This window comes from Silurus aristotelis, assembly GCF_946808225.1.
Source record: "Silurus aristotelis genome assembly, chromosome: 13".
NCBI lineage: Eukaryota > Metazoa > Chordata > Actinopteri > Siluriformes > Siluridae > Silurus > Silurus aristotelis.
The window spans coordinates 29732826-29748981 of record NC_139586.1 but is presented as its reverse complement, the minus strand read 5'-3'; the positions used below and the strand labels follow the sequence as shown (position 1 = coordinate 29748981).

The window sequence follows — 16156 nt, the reverse complement described above, 5'->3', positions numbered from 1 at the left end:
TATTATTATTATTATTATTATTATTATTATTATTATCTAAAAGGAAAAAAATGCCCTAAATACCTTAACTTACAAATGGCTTCACCTTCAGTTGTGTATATGATCTTCTTCTTTTTCTTTCGGCTGCTCCCATTAGGAGTCTCCACATCTGATCATCCGTCTCCATCCCCCCCTGTTCTCTACATCTGCCTCTTTTACACCAACTACCTGCATGTCTTCCCTCACCACATCCATAAACCTCCTCCTTGGTCTTCCTCTTTTCCTCCTTCCTGGTGGCTCCATCCTCAGCATTCTCCTACTGATATACCCCATGTCCCTCCTCTGCACATGTCCAAACCATCTCAATCTCACCTCCCTCACCTTGTCTCCAAAACGTCCTACATGCGCTGTCCCTCGAATAAACTCATTTCTAATCCTGTCCATCGTCGTCACTCCCAACGAACATCTCAACATCTTCAGCTCTGCTACCTCCAGCTCCACCTCCTGTCTTTTACTCAATGCCACTGTCTCTAATCCATACAACATCTCAGGTCTCACCACAGTCCTATAAACTTTCCCTTTCACTCTCACAGATACTCTTCTATTACAAATCACTCCTGCTATCACTCTTCTCCACCCACTCCACCCTGCCTGCACTCTTTTCTTCACTTCTCTAACACACTCTCTATTACTTTACACTGTTGACCCCAGGTACCTGAACTCCTCCACCTTCTCCACCTCTTCTCCCTGCAACCGCACCCTCCACTGCCCTCTCTCTCATTCACACACATGTACTCTGTCTTCCACCTGCTCACTACTCTCACCACAAATCACAATATAATCCGCAAACATTATAGTCCATGGAGACTCCTGTCTGACCTCGTCCTTCAACCTGTCCATCACCACTGCAAACAGGAAAGGGCTCAGGGCCGATCCTTGATGCAGTCCAACCTTCACCTTGAACCAGTCTGTCGTTCCTACTGCACACTTCACTGCTGTCACACTGTCCTCATACATGTCCTGCACCACCCTCACATACTTCTCTGACACACCAGACTTCCTCACACAATACCACAACTCCTCTCTCTCCACCCTGTCGTATGCTTTCTCTAAATCCACAAACACACAATGCAGCTCCTTCTGACCTTCTCCATACTTCTCCATCAACATTCTCAAAGCAAATAATGCGTCTGTGGTGCTCTTCCTCAGCATGAAACCATACTGTTGCTCACAGATGGTCACCTCTTCTCTCAGCCTGGCTTCCACTACTCTTTCCCATAACTTCATGGTGTGACTGATCAACTTTATTCCCCTGTAGTTACTGCAGGTCTGCACATCACCCTTATTATTAAAGATCAGTACCAGCACACTCCTTCTCCATTCCTCAGGCATCTTCTCACCTTCCAGAATCCTGTTAAACAATCTGGTTAAAAACTCCACTGCCATCTCTCCTAAACATCTCCACGCTTCTACCGGTATGTCATCTGGTCCAACAGACTTTCCACTCTTCATCCTCTTAATCGCTGCTCTCACTTCCTCCTTACTAATCCTATCTACATCCTGCTTCACATCTCCACACCATCCAACCTTCTCTCTCTCTCATTTTCCCTGTTCATCAGCTGCTCAAAGTACTCCCTCTATCTTCTTAACACACTCTCCTCACTAGTCAACACATTTCCATCTTCATCCTTTATTGCTCTAACTTGCAGCACATCCTTCCCAGTGTCCAACTTCTCCTACAGCTCCTCATATACCTTTTCCTTGGCTTTCACCACATCCCTCTTTACCTGCTGCTGCATCTCCTTGTTCTCCTGCCTACTTTTCTCATCACTCTGTTGATCCCAATCCTCTTTCCCCTTATGCTCTCCTGCACTTCCTCATTCCACCACTACGTCTCTTTGTCTTCCTTTCTATTTCTAGATGTTACACCAAGTAGCTTTCTAGCTGCCTCCCTCATCACTCCTGCAGTTGTTTCCCAATCATCCAGCACCTCTTCACCACCACCAAGCTCCTGTCTGACCTCTTTCCTGAATCTCACACTACAGTCTTCCTCCTTCAGTTTCCACCATCTTATTCTTCTTTCAGTCCTCACTCTCCTCCTCTTCTTCTTCATCTCCAAAACCATCCTACAGACCACCATCCGATGCTGTCTAGCTACACTGTCCCCTGCCAACACCTTACAGTCTCCAATCTCCTTCAGGTTGCATCTCCTGCATAGCACATAGTCCACCTGTGTGCACCTTCCTCCACTCTTAAACGTCACCCTATGATCCTCCTTCTTCTTAAAATATGTGTTCACCACTGCCATTTCCATCCTTTTAGCAAAATCTACCACCATCTGCCCTTCCACATTCCTCTCCTTAAAACCATACCTACCATCACCTTCTCATCACCTCTGTTCCCTTCACCTACATGCCCATTAAAGTCTGCCCCAATCACCAATCTTTCATTCCTACGTTCACCTTCCACCACTTCATTTCACTCACTCCAGAATCTTTCCTTCTCCTCCATCTCACAGTCCACTTGTGGAGCATAAACACTGATGAAATTTATCATCATCACTCCAACTTCCAGCTTCATGTTCATCACCCTATCAGAAACTCTCTTCACCTCCACTACACTCTTACTGTACTCTTCCTTCAGAATCACCCCTACACCATTTCTCTTTCCATCCACACCATGATAAAACAGTTTAAACACCTCCAATGTTCCTGCTCTTACTCCCTTTCCACTTGGTCTCCTGAACACACAACATATCTACCTTTCTCCTCTCCATCATATCAGCTCCCTCTCTCCCTTTACCAGTCATAGTACCAACATTTAAAGTAGTCAAGTCAAGTCAAGTTTATTTGTATAGCGCTTTTCACAACAGACATTGTCTCAAAGCAGCTTTACAGAAAACAACAGTGAAGGTGAATGGTGTGCGTTTGTCCCTGATGAGCAGCCGTGGCGACAGTGGCAAGGAAAAACTCCCTTAGATGATATGAGGAAGAAACCTTGAGAGGAACCAGACTCAAAGGGGAACCCATCCTCATATGGGTGACATCAAGAGTTTGGTCATAAATCTTTCAACAATACAGAACAATTTGTGATCATCATAGATCCAGCATCAGCTTCTCCATGCCAGGGCCTTTAAACACTCGGCATCTACTTCTCCATGATCATCCATAGGTCCATAATCATCACGAGGTGGGACGTGACTGGAGCTGGCCAAACCTCAGGATGCCTCGGGATGGGGAGAGAAAGAGAAGCAGTGGAGAGGAATTAGCGTAGCTGCTGTTCATGATATTAACAGCACAAGTTGATAATGTGCATGTGATCAGATGTTCTGGAGCACAAGGTTGTGATGTGATGTGTGTGATGTGTGTTATGTGTAGGCTTTGCTAAAAAGATATGTTTTTAATCTGCACTTAAACTGGGAGAGTGTATCTGAACCCCGAACACTGTCAGGAAGACTATTCCAGAGTTTAGGAGCTAAATGTGAAAATGCTCTACCGCCTTTAGTGGACTTTGCTATTCTAGGAACTACTAGAAGCCCAGAGTTTTGAGATCTCAGGGAGCGTGACGGATTGTAGCGTGTTAAGAGACTGGATAGATACATGGGAGCCAAACCATTTAGTGCTTTATAAGTGAGTAGCAGTAGTTTGTAGTCTATTCGAAACTTAATAGGAAGCCAATGTAGGGACGATAAGATTGGGGTTATATGATCGTATTTTCTTGACCTAGTAAGAACTCTTGCTGCTGCATTCTGAACTAACTGAAGCTTGTTTATTAATGATGCAGGACATCCACCTAGTAATGCATTACAGTAGTCTATTCTAGAGGTCATAAACGCATGGACGAGCTTCTCTGCATCAGATATAGATAACATATTTCTTAGCTTAGAAATATTTCTAAGGTGAAAGAAGGCTGTTTTTGTAACTTGATTGATGTGATTTTTAAAAGATAAGTTGCTGTCTAAAATAACTCCCAGGTCTTTTACCGTTGAACTAGTAGTTACAGAACAACCGTCTAAATGCAGGCTGAGATGCTGGAGCTTCTGTGTACTATTTTTTGGGCCGATGAGCAAAATCTCCGTTTTATCAGAATTTAATAGCAGAAAGTTATGGGTCATCCAATCTCTTATTTCTTCAACACACTCAGTTATGCGAGCTAATTGAGCTGTATCGCCTGGTTTGGATGAAATATATAGCTGGGTATCATCAGCATAACAATGGAAGCTAATTCCATGCCTTCTAATAATATTTCCTAATGGAAGCATGTATATTGTAAAAAGCAGGGGTCCTAGAACTGACCCTTGTGGCATGCCATAATTTACTAGCATTATCCTGGATAGCTCTCCATTTAAATCTACGAAATGGTAACGATTGGACAGGTAGGATTTAAACCAGCTTAATGCCTGTCCCTGAATACCGATGTAATTCTGTAAGCGATCGAGGAGAAGATCATGATCTATAGTGTCGAACGCAGCACTAAGATCTAGTAAAACTAATAGGGAGATGTAGCCTTGGTCTGAAGCTAAAAACAGGTCGTTAGTGATTTTAACTAGAGCAGTTTCTGTGCTATGATGGGGCCTAAAACCTGACTGAAACTCTTCAAAGATATTGTTCTCCTGCAAGTGGTTACATAACTGGGCAGCGACAATCTTTTCTAAAATCTTAGACATAAATGGGAGATTTGAAATTGGTCTGTAATTCGATAGCGTGCTTGGATCCAGATTACGTTTTTTAATGAGCGGCTTAATAACTGCTAACTTGAGGGATTTAGGGACATGACCTAACGATAGTGAGGAGTTAATAATATTGAGAAGAGGCTCACCAGCTGTATATAACACTTCCTTCAGAAGTTTAGTGGGAATTGGATCTAACTGACATGTTGTTGATAAAGTACCACCTGAACCTCCTCTCCTTCTCCTCCTTCAGCCAACAGTACCTGTGGTGGTTGTTGGTAACCCGGGCCTCGACCGATCCGCTATGAAATTCTTAATCGCATATTCGATTTGTTTTATGCTGGATGCCCTTCATAACACAACCCTCCACATTTATCCGGGCCTGAGACCAGCGCTAAGAGTGACCTGACTTGTGCCTCCCTAATGGCTGGGTTAGTTGTCTATATGATCTTCAATTATGCAAAAGTTTACTTTTCTGGTATGAACATCTCACACTGACTTGTTGGTTTTTGTTTTTCCACGATTTTGTTTGAGGATCGATGAGACTGCTGAGTGATGCAGCAGATGATGATGATGCAGGTGATGTTAATGTAGATGGTGATGAGACTGATGATGCAGCAGGTGATGATGTAGCAGCAGGTGATTATGAAGCAGCAGGTGATGGTGATGAGACTGATGATGCAGCAGGTAATGATGATGAGACTGATGATGCAGCAGGTGATAATGATGAGACTGATGATGCAGCAGGTGATGATGATGCAGCAGGTGATAGTGATGAGATTGATGATGCAGGTAGTGATGGTGATGAGACTGATGATGCAGCAGGTGATGATGATGCAGCAGGTGATAGTGATGAGACTGATGATGCAGCAGGTGATGGTGATGAGACTGATGATGCAGCAGGTGATGGTGATGAGACTGATGATGCAGCAGGTGATGGTGAAGAGACTGATGATGCAGCAGGTGATGGTGAAGAGACTGATGATGCAGCAGGTGATGGTGAAGAGACTGATGATGCAGCAGGTGATACTGATGAGACTGATGATGCAGCAGGTGATGGTGATGAGACTGATGATGCAGCAGGTGATGGTGATGCAGATGAAGGTGATACTGCAGCGTTTCTTTAGTCTTTTGTGCAGCTCAATAAATGTTTTATTTCTACAATTCTATTGAACAGAGAAGGTTCCAAAGCTTTATATTACATCAATTCCACTGTTGATGTTTTCACACTCGTCATTTTTAGATTGGTTTCTCTCAGTAATGCTGCAGTATTTATATGATAAAGAATAAAGATACAGACCCACTTGGCTGTGTAAAAGAAAACAGCAGCTTTGCAGTGAGCTCTTTGTTTCTGTGCATTTAAAAATCAGGGCTGTTTTCGTGCAGATGTGCAGAGAATTCACGCCCCTGCACGAGTGCCAGCATGCACAGCTCCACTGAAATACCATCTCCCATGTATCTGCATTTGTTCGGAGATGTAGCTTGGGCCATGCACCTTTATTAAAATTTCTCGCTTTTGGTACACTGGAAATCACCAAATCTCATAAATCCAGTAAAGAAGTCACAGTAGAAGTCGCATGCAATATTATTAATTTGAATAAAAATGTAATTTATATTTCCACTAATACATTTAATGTGATTGGTATCATATTTAAGGCACGTTTTATTTGTAAAATACACTGAAAGGGTCTGCTATAAACACCTCGACAGTGTCTCAGCTTCTGGAATAAGAATCTCCATGTCAACATCTAAAGATATCATTTTAATACATTTGAATATTTATATAAATCATGTAAATGACTCATTCTGTTTTACATGTTTCTCATGGACTTTTATGTCATGGACGTAGTTTTGTTTTTGTGTTTTTCTCACATGATACAGTTGTTTTTCACATGATGATGAGGATTATCTCTGATATCTCACACCTGTTCCTTGACACCTTCATTAGCACTTGTGTCTAGAACTCGACGCTTCTCATTGCTCACTGTCTCATGTTTGTTTCTTCATGTCTTTGCTCATGCTCATGCTCAGGTTTTTTTTTTTTGTTGTTCTTTGTTCATGTTTCCACTGTTTGTGATTTATGTATAAGATTCTGCAGATGCGTCTCCTCTCCTGTTACCTGACAATGACTTTTTAGTACATGCAGTTTTGCTTCGTTTATTAAAACTGTGATGTCCATTTTTTACATTCTTGAGCATGTAGTCCCGTTTTTAAAACCCCTTTCTCATGGTATGGACCATGATGACATTGAAAAAATGTCTCCATCAGATTTTTGCTGCATAATACACTCTCCAGTGTATATTCTATTCTTATTCTATACATCTTCCCAGCTTTACAATTTAGCTCATTGTGATACATAAGACTCTTAAGCAGCAAAGTAGGTTCAAAACCCTGCTGTCTTCACCTCCATGCTTTGCACTTCGATTTACTCTGTAGAAGGATTTTAGTTTGCATACTGATCCCCGGTGCAGCCACGTACACCATTCTGATCCCCGGTGCAGCCACGTACACCATTCATCTGCCAAAACATTGTTCCAGAGGTTTATTCCTCCAGATGCTTTTGAATAATATTCAGAGAGTTTGGCTTGTTTTGTTAAGAAAGATGTCTCTGTTCCTGATCCTTCTCTTTCTGACTCATGGAACATGGGATAGAAGATTGCAGTGAATAAAGATATTACCTAAGTGGACACTGAATCACTGAAATTTAAAACAATTCCACATTTGAAGCTCTAAAATATGTTTGTGCGTTTGCTTTGGTGCTCTTGGTTCTATAAATGCCGTTTTTTCAGAATCAAAACTTAAATCTAAACCTCTTTAGATGGTATGATGTTTTGGGAGCCACGTTCATGGCCACCCGTGAGCAGCGAGAACAAAACACATTATACAGCGTGCAAATAAAAGCTCACATGGGCCTCACTTTTCTCACAGCCTTTTCTTTCATGGCTGTAAGCTCGGCCTCTGAGGAGAAGCGTTCAGTCTGAGGTGCTGGTGGGAGTCAGCCTGTATTGTTCAATGGTTATGCATATTAGTCATGCTTTATTTGAATATATGCAAATGAGGACACGCCTACACGTTCCCACACATCCAGGGTCTCTCTCATGGTGGAAAGATGCCTTGGTTTGTGGTTGTGCAATCAGAAAATTGCAGAACGTATATATGTGCTCAATATGTGATTCAGATGTATTTTTTATTAAAGTGTAATTAATTTTTATTTTAATTAATGTGTAATAAATGCATAATTTGTGGCTTTTTGAATTTTATCACACCATGAGGACAAACACATGACCAGTATACTGGCATTGGTGTTTTTTAAATAACATCCGTTTACATTTAATCAATCAGGAAGAAGGTTCCTCTGAGGCTCTTTAAAGGTTCATCGGTAGTCACATTTAAAATGTACTTTTTTGGAACCCTTACATATAGTAGAAACACTCTGTTTTAGGGTTCTGCATAGGGCACTCTTAGGGTTTTAAGTTCTAGTGCTGTAAAATCTATAATCTATAAAAGCTTATAAAGTTTTAAAAGCAAAATCTATTAATATATATATATATATATATAAAAAAAATCATTTTATTATTTTAGGAATAATTTATTCCAAATAAACCTTTTATTAAAGAAATCCTTACAGTTGTTAACAACATTTTTAAAAACAAAAATTCAATAAGGTTTATTGTTTGGGGAAATGTAAAAAAAAATGACTTTAAACTGGAATCGAATGTTCGTTTGAAATGTGTTTATTAGACTATTTTCATGAATTGTGCACAAAAATGTAATCTGAAGCAAGATTTACATTAAAAAAGATTATAAATTTACATGGCAATTACTTTTACATCATCACTCTATCATACACTTAAACGTAAACGTGGTATAAATGTTTTGAACAGATTCATTGTAATGTTATCAAAGAATAAGGTTATACATTTTAATGCGGGTGTGAAGGGAAACGGCGATGTCGGGTGCGAACTCTCCCAATCTGGCAACCCTGGTACTAAGGGACTGGAGCTATGCTCTTGAACTTGACCGAGTGGAGTTTTGGGGGTGAAGAGACGGAATTTTTTGCCCCCCTGTCTCCATTTTTATTGGGGAAAAGTCTTTAAGTGTTGAAGTGAGCGCTCTTCTGCAGAACCTAAAGCCAACACCAATTACAGCACCGGGCGCCTCTGTTTTCCAGGAGAGACGCAGCCTGGAGATGCTGAAAGCGCTGAGGGTGAGTTTAGATCCACATCTTCACATCTCCTCTACTCACTTCTAAACACACAGATTGGGATCTCTGACTACTTACCACAAGATATAATAATATTGTTATAAGATAAATTATAATTTTTTAATGTTTCTTATTAATGACAAACAGACTTCAGGCCTATTAAAAATAATTCAAACTGTAATTAGAAATATATTCAGACTATCATGATGACTTGAGAGGTTGATTGTTTAATTGATTGGTTGATGGATTGATGGATTGATGGATTGATGGATTGTATGACACTGCAGAATATTGTCAGTTCTTTTATTTCAGTTCTCCAACTGTCAATATTTTCATACAAAATCTTCTACAAAGTTCATCTGAGTACATCTGATCGAATATGTTCTACAATTGCAAATCATTTATTATTAATAAAAAAAAAGCAACTTAATTAGTGAGATGTTTCATGCACGACTTCTCATTTGCCTGGTTGAGAGAGGAAGTGGAGTTGATGGATTGACACTTCTCAGTGTTTATAGATCAGTATCTAATAAATGCATGGTGATGCTCAGCAGCAGTGTGTGCAGACTGGAGAAGCTTCACGTCTCTGTCTTGGTGAACTCTCGTGTTGGATCTATATATGAATATGAAGTGACTTGTTTCTTGTCTTTGGGAGTTTTTACACTAACACCTGCTCCATAACCTTTTATCTGTTCTTCTTTATGCAAACAGTTTTGGTGTGTTGATGCCAATCCTGGTCTTATTGTCTGGTCTGGTGATGTATCCAAGATAAAACCCAAACATTTTTCAGCTCTGCTCTGTTTTGAGGCATGATTTCATGAGCAAACTGCAGTCGGTCAGATCAGAAATGGAGGAGGCCAAGTTCATGTGTGTAAGAGTGCTATTTATAATGATTATATTTATTAATGGAGAAAACTGAGCGGTGATAAAGATCAAGTACAAACTAATATACACGAGCAAAGATATATAGAGGGTTTGAAAATAATCCATATTAACCTGAAATAAAATGCTATTTGGTTTGTTGTTGCTGAAGTTTTTGAAACATAAAAAAATAGTAAACGTTTTATTTATGAAAATGATATTTATTTGCCGATTTCACGTTTTTCCCAAATAGACTGTAGGTGAAACTTTAGGTTTCATGTGCTCACTAACAATTGGAAGGAAATGCAACGTTCATTTGCAAATGTATTGGAAATATGGAGTGGGTATATGTGGTGAGAATTCAGTGAGGTTTATACATGTCAGTTAGTGAAACATAAATAATCTCTACTGAACCATTCGGCCATGTGATGGTCAGGTGATATTTCTGTGCTGTTTGTGCACATTACAACGAATTCATATAAAATCGGTGATATATTTATTAATGTGGTGCTGGTAGAGATCAAACTCGGATCACCTGAAGATGTATTTAAAAGCAAAAGCTCTGAAAGCATGGGATGAAATGTGAAGGAAACTTCTAATGTCTTATAGCAGCTCATTGTGTGCTCACTCAGTGTGCAGGTATAAACACACGCCATCTTTCCTGCATATGCTTCCAGTCACGCCATTATTTCACTATGGCAACATTCAGTCATTCACTACCCAGTCAGTGATCCCATTAAACTAATCCCAGGCTCCTACACGGGCTCTGTTATAGACTCATTATAGAGCGCTGCTGTAATAAGCGCTATTACGCCTGTTATGGCACTGACGTGTAGTTATTAGTGTTACTGTGTGTGGATCAGCTGACATTTCACTAGATTGTAAAAAACATCACTTTTAGCCTGTTTTCTTCTTGATCGTGTCAGATGAAGTGCTTTTTTTTCTAAAAGGTCTTTTCTCGGACCTTCACTTATTTTTTTTATAATAGCTGTAAAAACACAGGCTTATGAGATATTTGTATAAATTGTTTTTGCTAAAATATTTTTTTTATATAATATAATAAAATGTAAAGTTCACGTTTATTTCTATTGCACTTTTCACAGTGGACATTGTCTCAAAGCAGCTTTACGGAATTTAAGAAACATAGAACAAACAAATGAAATAAAAGTGAATGATGTGTGTTTACTCCTGGTGAACTGTGCGAGGGGAAAACACCCTCAGATAGTGTGAGAAGGAAACCTTGAAAGAAACCAGACTCAAAAGGGGAACCTCATCCTCATTTGGGTGAAATCAAGAGTGTCATAAAATTATAAATCATAAAATGAATACTAAAGAAGAGTAAGAAAGATCATGAGCACCGGAGTGTGTAATTATAAATAATGTCCTTTCTACAGTCTTCTACTGTTAGTCGGAGTTGTGGAAGCAGAAGCTCCTGACCAACTTATGAAACAGCTCAATTTTTGAGATCATTATATATTTAACACGAACTGCTCCATGCCAGAGCCTTCAGATGTTCAGTGATGGAGTAACAGCAGATGTAGGTGTTACTTTTTAAATAGCGATTAATAGGTTTTTCCTGTTAAATGTCAGATGATCCACACGCAGTAACACTAATACTGTTCACACGTCATTGCTATAACAGCCATAATAGCTGTTATTACAGCAGCACTCTGTAATAAACCCCGTGTAAGAGCCTGAGATGAGTTTAATGGGATCACTGACTGATATTTATTGTTTTGTTTGTTTAAAGGTAAAATTTCCAGAAATTCGGTGATCACACTTATTTATTTCCTTATAATTTTAATACTTTAACCAACTTATCATCTTCAAACTGATCCACGCATAAATGTTGAGATTCACATGGTTGCCAGATCGATCTTTTTTACTAATATTTTGGCTTAGCTAAAATGTGAGAAAACGTTTGTGTTTTACATGCCGTTTTCTAATGAATTCAAAATGGCTTATAAATTGCTTTTGAATGATTTCTGCTTAATATGCACGATATATAAGAGATCCAATGTTTTAAGGAGATTTCTATTATTTTTATTGGGTTTTAACAACTTGCCTAAATTGTATCATCAAAACAGTCTGTTGTTTTTCGACAACAGTGACATTAAAGGTCAAAATATACCCTGCATGTCTTCCCGATTAGATGTATTCTTTATGTTATAATGTACAGCAATCGCTTCATGATCCTGACCAATTCAAAGCAAACCGCACTATTACAACGATTTGCCGAGAGGTGGCGCTGTGTGTCTGTTTCTACTCCAGTCTCCGACACGTCGGGGCGCTTCCACCCGGGGTGTAGAATTTATTCTGTTAAATCTATCACTCATATCAAAGAGAAAAACATGCATAAACATACATTAAAAACATTGGGATGAAATTCAGTAGGTTACTGAGAACATTGTTTCCGGAGTGAAATCCTGGATGAAGTTAAAACCAGAATGTGGATTTTTTTTTGTACAGCTTAACATAATACCACTTTAATATTGTGAAATAAAAACAACTACAATTAGCTTTTATTTACAAAATATGCAGGATTCAATAATATAAAAGTGGAAATGCTGTAACTGATACCGTGCGATCTTCAAGAAGGGAAAAGGATCCTAGAAGAAAGCTCCAAAAACCTCAACCAGCAGCTCTACTGGAGCTCATGAGATATAAGTCTATCATTCTATAATTTTATTAATTGTCATTGTCGGTTATAAAAAAAAAAACTACTTTAAAATAATTACAACAGCAGCATGACCTTTGTGTTGGCATTTTTTAAAAATGTTTACATTGAAAAAAAGAACGGATTTTAAAGAACAATTCTTTTACAGTAATTATTATAATTTTTATTATTGTTATTGTTATTATTATTATTATTATTATTATTATTATTATTATTATTATTATTATTATTATTATTAATGTTTTATTTTATTATTGTGTGGGGGGGTGTTATAATTTCGTAAATCATAGTTTGTTAGAACGTAAAAACCTAAACACGTGGCCATACATTTCACATATACCACTACTACTACTACTACTAATAATAATTATTATTATTATTATATTATAATTATAATTATCTAATGATTTTTATTGCTTGATATTTGAATTAAAAAGCAACAGTGACTTTTCATCTCATTTTTCAGCTTTTTATTCAGACAAAATGCTTATAATCTGAAATTTCGTTCACTTTCGTTCAGAATCCACTGCATCACCTGTCTGTTCTACACCGAGCAGAAATAAGACTAGCAGCCAGTCATTATCTTAGAGATCATCACTATTTTATTCATTATGATTTACAGCATTAAATTTAAGCTTTGAGTGAAAAACGGAACAAAACCATTGAAATCTTTTTTAAAAAATAGACCATTTTGTAAACTGTGAATAAACTGCAATTAACACATGAATAAATTATAAATCAGATATGCACAGATACATTAAAATATTATTGTTTTTATTATTTACTTAGCTTCAAATAAATGCGTAAATAAAACAACAAAGCAATGCAAGTGCAAAGCATAAACAAAATAAAAAGCAAAAAAAATTAATCTGATGCGTGTGAAATTATAACGTGTAAACTAGAACGCCGAGGTGGAGTGACGTCAAGACGCACGCGTACGTACAGCTGAGCAGAGGCACTGAACCAATCAGAGTTCTCCTCGCTGTGCGGTTCGACGTGAAACGTGCAACATAGCGACGGTGTCTGGGCGCGCGCTTTGTGGATGCGGAACCAAACGCGCGCGCGGCACCGGAAACTCATCCCGGCGCTTTATTTCCGCGAGACTGCGGTCTGAGTTAAAGACGTGGCGCGTGTTCCCAATGTCTGATCGTGTCCTCCTCAGCGCACCTGTAATATCGGACAGTTTCTCCATTAAAGGATAATCTTCTCTCTCTCTCTCCAGTCGACTCGCTCGGGAGCAGCGGTGAGCTGAAAAGGTGTCATCAGTAAGTTCTTTTATATTCAAAACTCCACTTGGAGGACTCTGTTTCAGTGTCATCATAAGTTCATGAGATAAAGAAGCTCCAGCTGTCAGCAGTTGTGTAAAGTGACTGTGACGCGGTACTTTTACAATAAAAGCACCTGAATGCATCACTGTGGTCTTCTCGGAGATGTTTCCATGCTTTTTTAAATCAACAATATTCACCTGTTTAAAATGCTACGGTTGTACGCTTCCAAATTCTCATGCACTCAGACAAACCTGCTCTCAAGACTATAAACAGAGCAAACAGAAGCATTACTAGATCTTTCCTGGAAGAGCTTCAGTAATCCTAACAGATGCATGATGGCTGAGGATGTGGACGAGTTGAAGGTCAAATATAAGTTGATTATATGATGTATAATAATAGTAAACAGTATCTGATTCTACAGTGCAGTGTATCTTCTTGTATGTTTGTATTTTATAATGATGTTGCCTTCGCCTGTGCGTCACAACAGCGTTTCTCAAACATTAGTCTGAAGAGAAAAGCCTCTGCTAGTCATCAATTTATAATTAGTATTTTTGTAGCTCAAGAAAGTCTTTTGCTCAGAGTTAATGTGGCGCATTTGAACGAAATTGTCCTCCTGATATCTTCTCCACGGGTGCCCAGGGATGAAATATTGAGCCATAGGGCTGTGGAGGTAATCCCCGTTTCTCCACAAAAAGCAAACAGTTGTGCGATTGTTGCAGGAGCCTGGGAAAATGTCCCGGAGCGCATTGACGCCCGAGTCTGTTGTTCAGAAAGACTTTGTGTTCTCTCAGACGCCATTGTGATGGTAATAAGCGCCTGCACGCTGTTGAACTTGATGTTGACTTCTTTCTTTTCGGCCTACATGGTGTCCCCCCTTCTCGATCACATGTTTGTGGGAAAAAAATTTTTTTTTGCAGAAATACGGTGTGAAATTCATTAATCAGTCTTTCTCTCTTTTTTTTTCTTTTTTTTAAGAAGAGTCAACAATCTGGAGGACACAAAAAGTCTTTTCTGTGACAGATAGAAAAAAAAAAACTGTTTAAGTCCTTGGTGAATTAAAGACCGATTTTTTAAACGTATAAACAGAATGCTGGAACTGTTCATTTCTGTATTTTGGGATAATGTAATAGATATAAATATGTATAAAAGTAAAATGATAGACTGGAAATAAATTGTGTGTATGCGTGTGTGTGTGTGTGTGTGTGTGTGTGTGTGTGTGTGTGTGTGTGTGTGTGTGTGTAACAGAGAGTGAGAGAGAGAGAGAAACTTTCTGATCCTGATTGTTGATTTTGCACTGATTACTAAATAATATTACTTTGAAGAAAACAGTGCATCAGACGTTTTAGAGCCACCATTAAATACTAACATTTCTAGATTGAGATATACTTATTATGATTATCATTCATTCATTCATTCATTCATTCATTCATTCATTCATTCATTCATTCATTCATTTTCTCTCGCTTATCCGTAATTCGGGTCTAAGCAGACCCCCGCCTTCGACTGCTGCACAATCCTCACAGCACCGTCCATTATTATTATTATTATTATTATTATTATTATTATTATTATTATTATTAATAATAATAATAATAATAATAATAATAATAATAATAATAATATTATTATTAATTCTTTATCAGACTATTATTGTGTTATAAGTATACAGATTAAAAGATTTGTTTGTTCACTAGCTGTAGAAAGAACTTGTTACAGAATTTTAATTTCGGAACCAAAGTAATACATTTGAAGACTTTTGCAGGAAGAAGAATTCGGATACAGTAGAGATGATATAAATTGTGAACTCGAGAAGACCGAAAAGGAAAATGAGCGGAAATGACTTCAGCACCACGGACAGGGGCGTGTGAACTCCGCTCATACTGTTCTAATGAATCTAACTAGAAAGAAAGAGAGAGAGAGAGAGAGAGAGAGAGAGAGAGAGAGAGAGAGAGAGAGAGAGAGAGAGAGATATCACGTGACAAAGGTATCGGCCTGAGGCTCAATTATTCCTAGATAGCTCCCATCGCAAAAACTTCTACGTGAGCATCTATATATTATTACGTCTTTATTCTAATAATGTTTTATTATGACTTAAAAAAAAAAAAAAATATTCAATCGTAAAAATGTACAAATTTCTTTAATAATGGCAGTTTATCAGTACAGATAGACATGTATTTGTTCCTCAAGTAGCCATTTTGACTGTAATATATTTTATATATTTTACAACAGGACGTGACGTAGGGAGAGGATGTTTCAAATCTTGCGGATAGGTGTGTGTGTGTGTGTGTGTGTGTGTGTGTGTGTGTGTGTGTGTGTGTGTGTGTGTGTGTGAGAGAGAGAGAGAGAGAGAGTGTGAGAGAGAGAGAGAGAGAGAGAGAGAGAGAGAGAGAGAGAGAGAGAGAGAGAGAGAGATTTTCTCATGCTGTTCCTTCTACATTATGCAGGAATATATTTATTTGCCTGATTTCTTCCTTATTTTGTTGCACCTAAAATATACA

General features: G+C 38.5%; 1 protein-coding gene across 1 annotated transcript in view; it reads left to right on the top strand.

The window, feature by feature from the left end:
- The window catches only part of LOC310735966 (craniofacial development protein 2-like), a 106502-nt gene that overhangs the window by 7360 nt on the left and 82986 nt on the right, over positions 1–16156 (top strand). The gene's annotated exons all lie outside the window — the stretch shown is intronic.